Here is a 16,326-nt window from a genome sequence, read left to right on the forward strand (position 1 = left end):
GAACATCACCGTCACCATTATCCACATTGCCCCTTGATCTTGTTTACTTCTAATGAGCAAAGCTAATTAGTCATAGGAGATGAGAATTAAATACCACCAAATGGGCAGCCCAAGCTGTTGTTCAGCCTATTTACACATTCAATGAAAGAGGTCATGAACAAAAGCTTTGTTACATCCCCCCTGAGGTTTTCAGGCAGTTTGACATCACAGATTTCTCTGTTTTCCTTGCTCTTCATTTACATCAGCCTCTTACTTTCTTTGGCTCTCTCACTTTCTACTCTAGAAGTCTTCCACCCACACTACCCTGTTAACATACTCAGCCTGGTGTGCCTGATCTGTTACCTTAGAAGGGCCCATGGCTGCTTTTTAGAGGCTTTCCCCAGTCCAGTTGCTACTTGCTGGTCCCCTCTTTTTCCAGAAGTAACCATGACAACTTGTGTTGAAATCTTCAGTGCAATTTTCAATCTCCATTCCCTAATTTCTTGGTAATTAAGTTTCTGTTTGAAGCTGCCTTGTTATACAAAAGCAAATATGATTATACATCATGATAATGTGATGGCCCCTGTGAATAATTGTAAAATTTTATAGCCTAAACTCTTTTATGAAAATTCAATTTAAAAAAATCATATGAGTTCTAAGAATACAATTTTGGATGCCAATTAATTAACTGATTCTATCACCTAGATAGTTTTAAAGAAGGAAATAAACAGGTGTGAGGTGCCAAAAAAAACAATGTCTTACTGTAAAATTATTTGTATCTTCACTGTCTGGAAGCTTGATGGTCATCTAAACCAGTAAATTAACTCTTTCCTGAAGGTCACATGTGCATATCCCCTCAAATAAAAAAAAAAAAAAATTACTAATACTCAGAATGTATTAGAATCCACATTTAGATGTTTCCTGTTGAATAGCTGCTGTGCAGATATAACTGTTGGATTAATTCATTCTGAGAGTGGCAATGAATATTAAATTACTGTCTGTTTAAATTTCAGACAACTTCCACTGTTTCATTGAGGTCATCAAAAGTTCTATTGCCTACATGATTTATTTAATTGTTTGTAGAGGACATATAAATCTATGTAAAATAAGGAGATGTATGATGACAGAAAAGATGAGAAAATGAGCAGAAACAGGTGGTGTGTAAGATCATGATGATAGTTTGCACTAATATTTCACTCAGAAAGGGGAAGAAAAAGCTATAGGCAGTTCATAATAACTACAGAGGTATAACAATCTCCAAATATGCAAGTGACTGTGAGATGCTAAATCCACCATTAAATCAAATGGCGTTTTTAACATGTTTTATGTCTTGGTGGTTTTGTTTTTAATTAACCACTTTATTTCTATATGGATTGATAAATATCAAAATTTTGAAAGTCTTGATTCCCATATCCTTTAGCAAAAAGCAAATAACTTCCCAAGGATAAGAGTTACAAGGTAGAGAACTTTTTCAGTAACTGGCCACTCACAGCAAAGAATTGGAGTATGCATGTTATGCCTGCATGACTGACTCCTGTGCAGGTAAATAATGATGAGTTACTCCAGCCAACTGTTCCTAGTATTGTATCCAACCTAGTATCAAATTGGATATGAGAGGAGCAAAAGAATTTATTTATAAAAAGAATCTTCTTCACTCCAGAAAACCAGATGCAAATGTGAAATAGATCAGTAATGACCAGAAGCCACTGCTTTGCAGTGTCTTGGGCAGTACAACACCCTGAGCTCCTTCCTGAACAGCAGCATTTTGTGTCAGACTAGAAACAATCTGAATTGTCAGGGGCAGCTGGCGGGTACAAGGCACAGCCTGATGTTCTGCTTCACTGTCACTGAGAGTTCACTGCTGGCAGCCCCTGGGAGTGCTTGCTGTACCAGGAGGGTGAACAGAGCAGTAGAACATGGAAAGAAGCCTTGCCTTGGCACTAAATTCCAAATGACCCAGTGAAGCTGATACCCAGCTGTTGCAGGTAAGGAATGACTATTGCACATGTTATAATTTTAGCATGCATTCTGTGATAGTTAGTATGTATGATGTTTTAGTAATTTAGATGATAATTGCAATAAATTTTAGTATATTTTAAAGCATACTAAAGAAAAAACCTGGTTCCCTTCCCAAATTTTGCATACACAGCCTTATCCAGGAGACCTGGACAAGCAGCTGACAGCAGGAATTCTCCCAATCTTACAGGCAGGGGCAGAAAACTGTCAATATTCATTGCAACAAAATATGAGGTTCTGGGCCCTATGTCTTGGCTCCATTCCCTGTGTTCTCTTGATGTCCTCGCCCCTTGTTTTCTGGGCTGTTGCTGAGAGAATTTTTATAAAACAAGATGCAGGGTATGAAATTTGTCCTTGTAAAAGCCCTTAAGAAATTGCTCTGAAGCTAAAGAGTCAGAACAAGATGAGGCGTTTAGCAGAATGGTTATCAAAATTAAATGTGAAAAGGTTGGAAAAGAGAATGAACATTACGAGTCAGTAGTGAAGCCAAATTCTAGTTATGAGCCACTTTCTATGGAAAGCAGGTTATTCCATACCTACCTGCCATGGATTTCTTGCATTTGTGCAAAGGTCAGGTAGCAATCAGTCAGAGGTTGATTTGTGAACTAGAGGGACAACATGAACAACGTCAGAACCAATGTTTCTGGATTCTCTCACACCCTTAGCCATTTGTTTGGAAGATGTTAGAGTGGTATCTACTCTAACATCTTCCAAACAAGCAAACAGTCCTCTTCATAAAGGAGAATGCTTGCTGCCACTGAACCTCACTTGTGAAATCCAGGGATTTACCTTGCTTTTAAGCTGCTTATATTTAACTTGAATTTTCCAGTGCCTTTGTAACCCATGGAGGAATGTAGTGCTGAAACACTTTGACCCATGTTCTCTCAGACAGAGCAGTACCACTGTTAAGAGTGGCTGAATTGTTATTTGCTCTGATCTTTTTAAATAAAACAAAGGACAGATCAGTCTTGCATCCATTCATTACCAACACAGTAGGCCACTATTGTACTCTTGTTTTTCTCTTTTGCTCTCTGTCCTAGAATTATGGTCTTTACATATAGGGGATGAATAAATGTATAGAATTTGCATTTAGTCTTGAAAAGCTCTACAACAACTGAAAATATATTTATTGATTTATTGACCTGTCTTCCTTAGGGATATATTCCTGCTATACAGGAATTCTTTTGAAGATGATTTTTCTTCTGAAAGAAATAACAGATGGGAAGGGAATAAATTGCCTTTGTGGGGATTTGTGTATTCTGTAGATATTTGTATTTGATAAACAAACAGAGGATTTTAAGTGCAACACCAAACTTTTAGGTGCCTGGAGGCAAAGAGGCTCAGTGGAGCTATGACACTTCTATCACTCAGTGTAATGTTCCATAACCAGTCAGTTTATAGTCTAGTTTTAGTTTATAGTCTAGTTTTAACAGCAAAATGAACTGCAAGTTTTTATTTCTATTTTTATTTGTTTATTTGCCTTATTCCAGTCATTTATATGTCTGCACAACTACAAGAAGTAAAGATCTTATGTTTAAAAAACTTTTCCCCCAACAATGCTCTTCAATATCTAAGGACTGCTTGCTCATAGGAAGGACAGAGTCTGTCCTGCCTGGTTTCTTTACAACTGTGTAATCCAAGAAGCTATTGATTTTATTTTATTACTCGGCTTCAGTACTGCCTCACCTCAGTGATCTCTGCCAGGCATCAGTCTCTTGCATTTCAGCTCTGTGCTGCCTCACCTCTTACTCCCTGCAGCCTACGTGATCTGGAGCAGCAACACAAATTTTTACAGTTTTGACCCTGAGTCACGCTTGTATATTTTCTATCAGTCTCCTTAGTCTGGCTCATCTGCAGTTTTCCTTCTGGGCTTTACTGCCTGAACTTCAGGTTTCCATGGACTATAAAGAGAGAGTAGAGCAACCAGCTCATATTTGCACACCTAGCTTTGCAGATATCCATGGTAGCATCTGAGTGCAGGTGTGGGTGCAGAGGTGTCTGGCCTCCCAGTATTGGTGGGGAGGGATGCAGACACCTGTGGAAGACAATTCACTTGATTTAGCTTAGAGGCTTGTCCAGTGAGGAGCTTAACCACCCTCTACTGGTGCCTGGGTGTCTGCACAGACTGCAAAGGGAACTGGGAGTGACTATGACTTAACTGGGAGTGACTGTGCTTAACTTCCAGATGCATAAGCTTTAGTAGGTGGGCTTACTCAAAAACACCTTTAAAGCACAGATACTATGTGTCCCCAGATGCTACTTTACTTTTATTAACTCTGCTTTTTCTACTGCAAACCCTGGGTAGGATTTTTAACCTGCTCAGCAGAGTGCTTGCTCTTCAGGAAATAAACCCAAAGGACAAGAGGACATGAGCTCAATGCATGGACTCTCAGCTGGTTGGCTGATTTGTGCAGAACAAGGGAACCTGCATCTTCTATGAGATGTGTCAGAAGGTAAATCCCACAGACCAGAATAACTTCATCCATATTTATCCCATTCTTTTATACCCTCTACTCTCAAATTATTCTGGAATATAAACTGCTCTTGTCAGTACAAATTATTATCTGAACAACAACTGGTATTTTCTCAAAACTGTGTATTTTGGAGAGAAAAGGAAAAAAATAGTCTTTGCACATGAATTGCAACTGAAGGAGAAGCAACTACTTTTCTAGAAGTTTGTAGTCATGATGCACCAGAGGAGCAATTTACTGATATCAAACATTGCTATTTGCTGTTGTATTGCCACTCACAAATGTGATTTTTAAGTCGTTTACAAAATTATTGCTGTGGAGGGCTCCAAAGCACATTGTGTTTGACAAATATAGGTGGTAATTAGACACAGTGTTAAGGACTGGAGGCAAATGTTCATCTGCAGATGTACTGGGGATATGGTGTCCTCCAGAGAAGCCTCCAAACTGGAGATTGCTGTACTTAAAAGTACAACTGGAATCATGGGCAGAAGTTTTGCTCTTGGCATTGCTACAAGTAAATGATCAGTTACATAGCAGTGGTTATACCAGTCACTGCAACACAATTTTTCCTCATTTCTGTCCCTCCCAATGCGAGATAATTGTGTGATTATATGTGAAGAAAGAACAAACTCTTCAAAATGTATGACAAAATGCACTGTGTCTTCACTTGTGTTCTTTGTGTATATTACCTCTTCCTCTTTGCAGTTTTATGAGCTTACTGAACTCACTTTTAAGTAAATACTTCCCAAGGCACAGAAACAATGAATTTGTGATTTGAAACTCTGCAGTTTAACACTGCACATAACCCAGAAAACCAAGATATGAGGTGATTTTTTTTAGAATATGCAATCTGAGATCTAGTAATAGAAAAGGTCATTTTTTGTTAAATTGACAGTGTATGTCAGACACCACAAAATGCATGTGAAGAGTTTCAGAACAGAAGAATGTTACTTTCCCAACAATGAAAATTTCCTTTGGTTTTTCACAGCACAAAAAGTTGAAGTTGTTGCTTCCGTGGTTGTGTATTTTCATCACCAAAGTGTGGCTGGCCAGAGAAATCTATAAACACAGATACTTGATTTTGGAGATAGAATTCAAGAAAAACAATGTTTTAACACATCTATAAGCTGGGAATTGCTGCAGAGAATTAGCATCAAAATCATTCTGTGTTTTTTTATTCCAGTTCTGTCTCATTTTCCACTTACCTATAGGTCTTGCTTACATTCACTAAATAGAAGACACTGGTCACTTTAAAGTGAGACTACAGACTGCACCTAAATCAGAAGTTTCCTTAAAAAGTTGTACTGCTTCATCTTTACAAAATACCATTTAGGTTATGCTCCCACTTTTATAATTCTTGAGGAGTTTGGGGCTTTTAAAGTACATTCTGTCAATGTTCTAAAGGTTTTGATTGTAGCCACAATGACAAGAAATTTACATGAAGAAACAACAACAAAAAAGGAGCTATTATGTGAACTTTAGACTTGAGCTTTCAAAAGCTCATTGTTATCATGAGCATCATTAAAACTATTAATGATTGCCCAGATCAGAGTTTTACTCTATGGAAGGGTGATTGAAACTGCTTGCACATAGCTTTTAGGTTTGCTTACCTCATCAAATTAAATGACATTAGGGGAATCATCACCACATATAAGATCAGACAGCAACAGAGACACTGAAAATTTAGGGCTATGTGTACTCTAATTTGAAGGTCAGAGGCACTTAGAGAGTAGATTGGTGCCATGTGCCAATTTTGACTTTACAGCTCTATTTATAAATATTCTTTGTAGTCAAATTAATAAATTAATATTTTGAGGAGTGTTTCTAAAGAACTGTGCCAGACTTCCAAACTGTCAATATAATGAAATTTTCCATGTTAATGGATTTCTGGGTATGTTTAATCTAAAATACATATCTACAGCAGAGCTAAGGATATCTCCATGAACTCTTACAAGAGCTCTGTGCAACTGAAGCACAAGCAGCCAAGATTATGTAGAAATTTGTATTTCTTATATAAAATATGAAATTATGCCTGAAGTATGTTACAGAATTTGTTTCAAATTCTACTTGAGCATGCACTTTACCTCTGGGCGTGTTCTGTCTTGTTTTGGAAGATCTGACTGAAACTTCTCTTTTTATATCATGTTCTCAGCAAATAATCAGGAAGGGAATTGCTTAATAGAAGACTTAAAAAAAATTACAGCCTGTGTAGGATTCCTTTATAATCATAAAATGAAAAAGGAAAAACTTGGCTCAGTATGTAGAAAGATGTTCTGTAAGGATCCAATTACGCAGAAGTATAGAATTAATGCCAAATAGATAAAATTCTGTAGGCTGAAATATGGCAGAACATACACATATTCACGAATATTTAATACATAATCATCTGTGTGGATTAAATTACAAGCCGTGTTTTTCTGTTTGCTTTACTAGTTCAAAGTCTCCACAGAGGTCTCCTTGCTGCAGCTGCTGCAAATATTGTGAGGAAATAAGAAAAGAGGGCCCTGACTTGGAGAGCTTTGTGCCAAAGGAGTCTGGCACTGACCATCCTATCAATAACCTTGATGCCCAGCCATTAGGAAATGGTAGTGACAAGGATACACAGCAATCAAGGACTCACACAGGTAAATTCTCCTCCTGCCATTCTGGCAACATGTTTGTATAGCACTTTATACTTCTGAAGAGGCAGATAGACACCAGTGGATTCATTCTCTCTGGAAGAAGGTACTTTATTTTTATACTTTATTTTATACTTTTTTATATATTTTATTTTACAAGCAGTGAAAACACATCACAGTGGATCAGTGATTTAAGACCTGCCCAGCTGCACCCTCTGCATGTGAGGCTTGCCTCGTTCGATTCCCTCTCATCGTGCTGTGCTGTGGCAGCCCCGAGTCAGGAGCTCGCTGTGCAGCCCCATTGCTGGCTCCTGCTCTGCCTGCTGGGTGCTGTGGCTGTTTGCCAGCGGCATCCTGGAGCCCTTTGCCATCCACAGCTGCTGCAAGGGGCAGGTGAGCTGCTCTGTGCGCTGGGGGCTGTGCCCAGCAGTGCCCGAGGCCGTCCCGCCCCTGCAGAAGCCGCAGCTGCAGATTTGCACCGTGATCTGTGATGCACGCTTCCCCTGTTGTGTGGTCTGACACACAGGCACGCAGCCCACACTGGGACAAGTTAATCCTGCCTTCAAAGCCATTGAAGTCCCACTGTAGGTCATGTGCCAAGCAGTCTGAGTTGGCTTTAAAGCCTTCTAAAAATGGCTGTTAAAAAATCAGTAAAAGGAGTCCAAGGCACTAAAGCTTTGTCCATCCAATAGCCCCAACTGAGTTTAAAATTGACAAAGCAACTCCCCACTGTGCAATAGGTTTTTAAAAGTTAATAGTAGCAATTATATCTATCCTGAAGCCTCAGCTTTGCTGTAATCCTATACAGAGTTGACTAGAGACCATCATCTCTCTGTAACAGCAAATAAAGATGTTAAGCTCAAACATACAGTATCTTGTTTCAGGTAGATTTAAAAATATTTCCATTATTTAAGTGTGCTTGAAACCATGTATCAATATAAATTATGTAGGTTAGTAATGAATATTATTACACTATGCATATCTTCTTTTATTTATAATATAAATTATATATTTTATATATAAAAGTAAACTACTTCCTAAGACAATGATCAACTCACATGGTCTTTTTTACCCCCCTTAAAGAGGGTCAGATTGTTCTGGTCACGCAGACATTCTCTGTGCGTGCTGAGAGTGGTCTCGTTAGCAATGTGATCTCTACCTCTTTGCTGAAATCACCCCTCTCACCTGGTTACTCAGAATCCTGTAGCAAATTTAGTTCTAAAGCCCATCTTCAGGCAGCCACCCAACCACAGCTCGGTGGGGTTTTCCTCAAAAGCATGGCAGGTTACAGCACAGCTCCTTCTGGAGGCGATAAAGGGCAGCTCTCATGCAGAGCCGAGCAGGGGAAAGCGTGACAGAGAAGAATGTGTTTTAGTGATTTCATTCATTTTTCGAGTCCTTATGGTTTCCATTGTGTAGTACACAAAATTAATCTCATGCGAGACAGATACAGGCAAAGGAGGAACACCTTCTCCATTTTTCAGCACAGAAAAATCATGATCTTAAAAAATGTCAGCCCTATCCAAAGAAAATATGTGTTCACAAACACAAACAAACAGGGTGCAGCATGCCTAACAGTGACATGCACAGCCAGGGCTTTTGATGAAAGTTTGGAAAATCCCCCATTCTTTTCCCCATTTACTTTAAAAATCTTTTTTTTATCTGTCATATGTTTTGCCTGTGACAATAATGAGGGAGGTTTTGGGACAAAGAACATGTGTTTTTAACTCTTAAGCAATTTTCCACAGGGCTATTATTCTGTAGTCATGTGATGTTATTTGTAGACCATGAAGCTCAGAAGATGATATCCTCAACAAATGAGGGAGAAATCTGTATTATTTTACAAGGAGGAAATGTTTCTACATGCTGATCCTGGCATTTCAATACAGCTAAAGAAGCACAAGCTCAAAACTGTTTGTCAGATTTTGTTTCCAAAGTAGCCTGTCTCTGTATTCCTCTTTAATTTCAAATTAAAGACCATTAAACACCCAAACCTTTATGCAATCATTCAAAATAGAGAACTTGAAAGTTTGCTTGATAAATCTGTAAAAATAAAAGTAATTTCAATGAAAAATCACTTACATTAATTTAAAAAATTTCTTCTAGATCCCAAGAGAATTATCATACCAAATTAGTCTATACCAGCCAGATACTTGATTATCTTGTCCAGCAAAAATATATTGATATCATATAATATACTATAATTGCAGTGGGATTGAAATAAAAAACTCCAATTGCAAGATTCTGCACCTAGGGTGGAATAACACCAGGCACAAGTGTAGACTGGAAGATCAGCTCTGAAGAAAAGGATCCAGGGATGCTGTTCAGCAGCAGCTCAAAAGGAGCCAGCAGTGTGCCCTGGCTGCCAAGAGGGCAATCCCCATCCATCCTGTCACAAACACAGCACCACCAGCCAGGAAAAAGAGGTGATTATCCTGCTGTGTTCAGCCTTGGTGCAGCCTCAGCTGGAGCTCTGTGTGCAGTGCTGGGACCCACCAGTGAAGAAAGATGTGAAGGTCCTTGAATGCATCCAGGGGAGGGCAGGAAAGTTGGTGGAAAAGCTGGAGGGGGTGTCCTGTGATGAGCAGCTGAGGGCTCTGGGTTTGTCTGGTTTGGAGAAGTGGAGGCTGAGGGGTGACCCCATTGCTCCCTAACAGCTTCCTGAGCAGGGAAGGGGTGAGGGAGGTGCTGAGCTCCCCTCCCTGGGAGCCTGCCAGTGGTAGGGTGCACGGGAGTGGTTCAAAGCTGCCTCATGGTAGGAACAGACTGGATATTAGGAAGCACTTCTGTACCAAGAAAGTGGTCAGACTCTGGAACAGGCTTCCTGGGGATATAGCCAATGCCCCAAGCCTGTCAGAGTTAAAGAGTTATCTGCACAAAGCCCTTAACAGCAGGCCTTAACTCTTGGTCAGCCCTGAAGTGGTCAGGCAGTTGGACTAGATGAACACTGTAGGTCCCTTCCAACCAAAACTCTCTATACTACCCCGTTTTATTCTGCTCTATTCTACTCTATTCTTCAATACAATGTAATGTAGTATTTACTCATACTCACTTTTCTTTGACCTTATCCCAGATTCATCTGTTCCTGCTGTATAACTCCATCTTTCATGTGTAAGCAATAGGGAAACTTTTTTCCGAAACCTCTGAAGTTTGTGAATGAAGACAGTTATCTCTCCTTGGCATGTGAGAAGATCCTTTCACTGAATGGTTTTTACACAACTGCATAGTCACAGTGCAGCAGTGTTTGAACTCAGCATCTTTCTTAACATTCTTGTCCCCTCACTTCTTTTATCTGTGACTAATGGTGTCACTGTTCTTCCTGCCACCCACACTTTCTAAACTGGGTGTCATTTGTTTCTTCCTTTTTTGAGCACTTCCTTTTCACCATCAACTTCATTAATATAACATTTCTCATTCTCAGCTTCACAACCTTGCAGGAAGCCCCATTAGCTTCCTTTCCCCCTCCTTCCTGCATTCACTGACTTTGCCAATTATTTTTTGTCTTTTCATTCTCACATTTGAAGCCTCAGTATTGAATCTTAATGAAGCAACTCCACCAGCACACCAGGGCCTTTCTCTGATGACCCCCTCCACTCACACTTCTGGCCAGCAGCAGCAAGAGAAACAGCTGGATTTAGGAATGTGCTCTGGCTTGCATTCACAGTCAGCCACATGTACAGGCACTAATACATAAATTGATGCTTTATGTGGCTACAAATGTTTCAGGAACAGCAAATCACCCTTGAATTATTTTGATGTTGTGCTTGACATTTCATGTTATTTTTGCCAGTTCTGAAGGAGGGAAAATGATGAGGGGGAGTGAAACCTACTGTCAATATTTTTCCTGTGAAAATACATGGTATCTTTACCATTAACTGTCTTAAAACATTCTTAATTTTAAAATGATCACTTTACTGTGCATAGTGGGTTGAAAGGAATAATATACCTTTATGCATATTTGATTAGTTATTATGAATCTCTGAAGTTTTTGTACTGTGTGGTGGATTCAGACTTGCTAGTTTCTAAATTTCCTTGCCCTGGAATATATTCGAACCTTGGACTGACACTGCTGATTTTTTTTTTTTGTGTTCTCTCATCAGAGTCAGAAAGATCCCACTAAAATGCAGTTGTTCAGGCTTAATTTTTGATGTTATGGAGGAATTCGTTAGTGCCTCAGCTGAATTCAATCCCAGAAGAGGGATTTTGGTTATATACAAAAATGAGACTGTTACTTTTTCTCATAGTTCTGTTAGTTTTTAGGACGCCTTGGGGGGAAAGAAGAAAGCAGTTTTCCCAGCCTTTGCTGTAGACATTCAGTTTTACAAATTATAAATTGGTGGAATGTTCTGCTGCTTGTTTATTGACAGAAATATCCCATACTAAATTAGTTCACTACAAATTTATTTTCTATTATCAGCAATGAAGTTCGTGTCCAAGTCATGTTCATATCACATTAGCAACTCAGATGGTTTAAAAGCAATCTGAAAACATGGTATTTTATACAAATTTATTCTTACAGCTTAAAGTGGTTTCCACTTGTTTCTAGGAAAGCAACAGAGGAACTGAAATATGTTACATTAAAGAGGATAATATACATAAAGAGGCACAGGTGAAGCTGTCAGGTGATTTTTTGTAATAATTTTATCCACAGTGTTAAGGTCAGCCATGTGTTACAGGGGAGAAATACCAGCCTCCTCTGTTCAGCCATCTCAGGAGGCTGAGGCTGTTGTGTACAATTCCTTCACTTCTGCTCCTGGATGGGCACTGGAGAAACAGGAGCAAGGAGCATTCCAGCTGGAGGCCTTTCAGATCCCACTCCAAGCCTGCAGTAGCTGAGACAAAGAGGCTGGGCAAGGACTAAGAAGATGCAGAAGCTTGTGTGGGACATACCTAAAGCTGACCAGTGCAGGCAGGTGACTCTGCTCCTCAGAAGCCATCCAACAGAGCAGTGAGGACACAGCTCATGGCACAACTCACTCTCACCTGTGCTTCTCTCCCTCTTCTCCAGAGCCCACACAGCTGGTGCAGCTGCAGAGTGCTGTACCTGTTCCTGCACCCATCAGCAGCTGGACACAGCACCTTGCAGCCTCAGTACCCCCACTTGGGAGCCACTGGACATGTTCCCCTGCCTTTGCTTTACTTTAAAAGCAAGTAAAGCCTCAGTAGGAGCTTGGTTTTGTCCCATGTCAACAATCCTCATCCATCGCAGTTTTTGCAACACCTGACAAGTTAGCAAAGACAGTGGATGAGAGGCATTCGAATCACAGATTATCCTGAGTTGGAAAGGACCCACAAAGATCATTGTGTCCAGCTCCTGGCCCTGCATAGGACAACCTGAGGAGTCCCACCATGTGCCTGAGGATATTGTCCAAAGGCTTCTTGAACAAGCTTGACATTGTGACCAAGGGAGCCTGTTCCAGTGCCCAGCCACTCTCTGGGTGAAGAGCCTTCCTGATATCCAACCCAAACATCCCCTGACACGGATCTGTGTGCAGCCATTATTCTGTGGAGAAGAGGAGCAGCAGAATAAGGCTCTGAAGGCTCACATCCATCAAGTGACATGGAGCCACATTGCACCAGCAAGAGTCAGAGCTGCAGAAGAACAGCTTCCCAGAAAATACACGCCATCCTGGAACTGGCTCCAGCAGGCAAAAGAAGTGGCAGGAATGGAAGCATTAACACAAGAACCTGCCCAAGTGAATTCAGTTGCAAAATTCTCATTACTTCAAGGGACTAAGATACCATACATTGCACTTGGGTATGGGACCTTGTCTTCTTAAGTGATCAGCATTTGCTTTGAATAGCCCATTATGGGATAAATTAATCCTAAAAATCTGCTGGCTCCCATATCTTGCTGTAACTGCTTGCTTAGATCTTCCAGCTTTACATTGAAGACGATGGTAAAAAGCAGCTAATAGGAAAGGAAGGAGGCTTTCTTTCTCTTCCCAGTTACAGTTCAGCTTATTTCACTCCTTATTTTCCATCTCTATTGATGTCTAAGCACATATGGAAGTAGGGAACATTTAGAAAACAGCAAATTGGTCCTTGCTCCAACCACCTCTGCCTACACAGCAGCAGAGGTGATAATGTGTCCCAGGATGGGAACTTAATGGGCTTGTCTGGTGGAATATTACATTTTGGAGACAGAGAAGTGAGAACAAGAGGTTTCATGTGGTTAATTGCTTAAGTAATGTGAAAACTATGTGAGTTTGAAAACAGCCTGAATGAGAAAATGTGCAGCCAATGAAAGTAAATTACTCACTTTGCTGCTCTCACATCATGGTGAAAAGCTGCCAGGTATTTGGTGCTAGCAAAAGTAACAGTGTATTAAACTTTGTTGCAGTGGTTATTATCACTAAAACCAGGTCTGTGTAACCCAACATTTACTGTTGTATTCTGAATTCTTGCAAACAAAGTGTTTGGCTGACTGGAGAACAGATTCATATTTATCTTGTATTTATGTATTTATCATATAATGCAGATATCTTTCTGGGAAATGAAGGTTGAAATATCTCTAGACATAAATGACTGGGAATTTTTCTTTCAGCTTCAGTGAAGAAATCCAAAGACGTTAGGAGATGAAGAAAATTAGCATAATCAGCTCATGTTGTTTAATCCCCCTAGTCCAACCCAGGAATGTTCTCTATGTGCTACTGGTTAACACTATTATCCCAGCCAGGTTTAGATGACCTGTAATTCCCCACTCTGCTGCCTTTTGCCACTGTTAGAGAGCTCCCAATGTGCATCTTGGATCTCACAGAAGGACATACTGCACACAATATATTTTAAAAGAGTAGTTATATTAAATATAATGAGAAAGAGCACAAGGAAATATGGGAGCTACAAAAGAAAATGCTTTCAAATCTGATTATATTATATGGTATAATACATGTATATTTTTGATTCCTTCCTTTAAAAGAGCTGTTAAGATTTGATAGTGACTGGAATGACAAATGCAACAAGAGAAGGAGGGCTTGTAGTAGGAGATTTTTCAGAAAACAGAGAAATCTATTGAAAGCTGTGGAGTTTCCACTGGACAGCACAAGCATTGAGGGCTCAGAACTGCCACAGGTAAGAAAAACAGCTTCTGTTATGCACATATTTGTATCTTGCTAAGTAATGTTTGTCACCTGTCTCTCTAGTGTTTATATTAGAAACATAAAATCCTGTCAGGTTTAATTTCAAATAAAAGGGCTTCAAATTCTATTCCTCAGATCAGTCGATTTGCATCAACTAAGGTGAAATCACCCCCAGGTACCTTCCATCTGAAATGAACTGAATATGCACAGATTGCAGACCATGCAGTGCATGCCACAGTATTGCTGGAATTTATACAAATCACTGTTATTAATGCAATGCCTGCTGTTACAGTAGAAGGTAAACAGCTGTAGTTCTAATAACTTTCTCTTGAGAGTTGAAGAAATGCATTTAGATTTTGATACCTCTGGTTGATTTTTGTGTCATTAAACAGAAATAATGCCAATTTTGGAGAAACTTTCCCCATTTGTCATAGATTCAGCTGGTTTCCTTCATTCCACTGAGCTTAATAATCTGAGAATAGCTGACAATTTGTCCTTATGGCTGAATGTTATTCCATTATATAAATCCTGGATGTTATTCCAATATACAAAACCTAAAAGAAGAAAAGGTAAAGCTAGTGTATTAGGCTGGTTGCTGAGACAAAAATCTTGACAGAAATGAAATATGGATTAAATCTAGCAACATAACTTGGTGGGAACAGGAATGGGTGGTTCAAACTGTCCCTAAGAACATTTAACAAAGATTTAACAATATCAACACTATAAGTGGTCCTGTATAACAGACTTTGGGCAACAGCCACAATTATTTCGTCTTTTCTAGAGTTTAATTTGCAAAGTTCATAAACACACATACCTATGCATCATTTTCCAGTGGCACATTATAATTTGTTGTCTTCCAACCTAAGAAGAAAAGCATTCCAGTTATGACAGTTTCTATTTTTAAAATAGCTTAGGGAAAAAAAAAAGCCCAAACAAAGTGCTACAAAAATCTGCAGCAAGGGAGAGAATAATAATGGGATGGGCCACTCAGCCCTGGATACTCAGAAGCATTACTCTGAGGTCTAATGTACGAGCTCTTTCCATGGCTTTCTCCTCCCTCCCACAGTTCCCACAGGTCTCTTTGGCTAGCAGTTTGAGCCAGTCTGACCATAGGACACTTATTTTTTCCTGTGAAGAGCCTCACCAAAGGGATTACTGGGAGTTTTCAGGGTTGTTTGTTTTTTTGTTTTGTTTTTGGTTTTGTTTTGTTTGTTTGTTTGAAATTTATTTTGATAGTTTCTTTTTTTAAAAGGCCAATTCTGACTCCTAAGAGATATTCCGTCCAGTCAAGGCAAGATAATGGAAAAGCTACTAAAGCTCTTAGTCCCTGTAGTTACAACCTTTACCATATGTGAACTGCAAGGTTTTGGGACACTGATAATGAAAAAGTACAAACAGGTTTTCAAAGGATGTTCACACATGTTCAGTGAGGAGGATCTGGCACAAGTGGATCTGTCCTTATCCCTGCTTTTTGTGTGTGATCCCATCTGCTTCCTCAGGCTGGAATTGCAGTTGTGTGTTCATGGGATAATGCAAATCAGGGAACTAATCTGGGGATGGGAAAAAAGGATGCTCAGTCCATAGTCTGGTTCATTGTGAAGCCACATAGAGCTCCCTGCTGGGATGAAGGGAGGACAAGGATTAAACCAGGGACCACCCATTTCACCAGCAACACAGAAGTCCATTGGTTCAAACAGATCAAGAAAGTTTAGCCAGATGGCCTGATCCAAATCCTGCTAAAGCCAGTGTGAGCCCTCCACTTTATCTCCTCTTGGAAGGATTTCAGAGCTGAGTGAGCAGAGAGAGAGAGACTCATAGTAGCACTGTGGACACCCTGGCCAAAATATCTGGGGATCATCCACTGAAAATTTGCAAAGGTTTCTCACAGCATTGAGCTGTAGGCAGTGAATCCTGTTTAATAAGATCCTGTGTAGGGGCCAAGAATTTTGCTCTCAGAAAGGAGAATACACCATAATTTTTTGCTGACAGTGCAAATAAATCCTTTTGTAAGAATTGTCATGCCAGACAAGACTAAAGGTGCAATTCCTGGAACATTTCTTCAAAAATAATCCTGGCACATGGCTTGTGTGGAAACACTGAGCTGGACAGAGGAACTGCCAAGCCAGCAAAAGAAAAGTATTTTTTTATTCCAGATTTTTTTTC

At 39.8% G+C, this 16,326-nt stretch overlaps 1 long non-coding RNA gene across 2 annotated transcripts in view; it reads left to right on the plus strand.

The window, feature by feature from the left end:
- Positions 1–16,326, plus strand: part of LOC135284709 (uncharacterized) — a 30,449-nt gene that overhangs the window by 5,293 nt on the left and 8,830 nt on the right. Inside the window, exons 5-7 of one of the 2 annotated variants that reach the window (XR_010349916.1) lie at positions 4,301–4,448; positions 6,900–7,090; positions 11,736–14,155. This is a non-coding gene — a long non-coding RNA (uncharacterized LOC135284709). Of the gene's footprint in view, positions 1–1,978; positions 4,449–6,899; positions 7,091–11,735; positions 14,156–16,326 lie in introns of those variants that run through there. The other variant, XR_010349915.1, reaches the window with a different exon arrangement.

Source organism: Passer domesticus, chromosome 1, assembly GCF_036417665.1.
Source record: "Passer domesticus isolate bPasDom1 chromosome 1, bPasDom1.hap1, whole genome shotgun sequence".
NCBI classification, from domain to species: Eukaryota; Metazoa; Chordata; class Aves; order Passeriformes; family Passeridae; genus Passer; species Passer domesticus.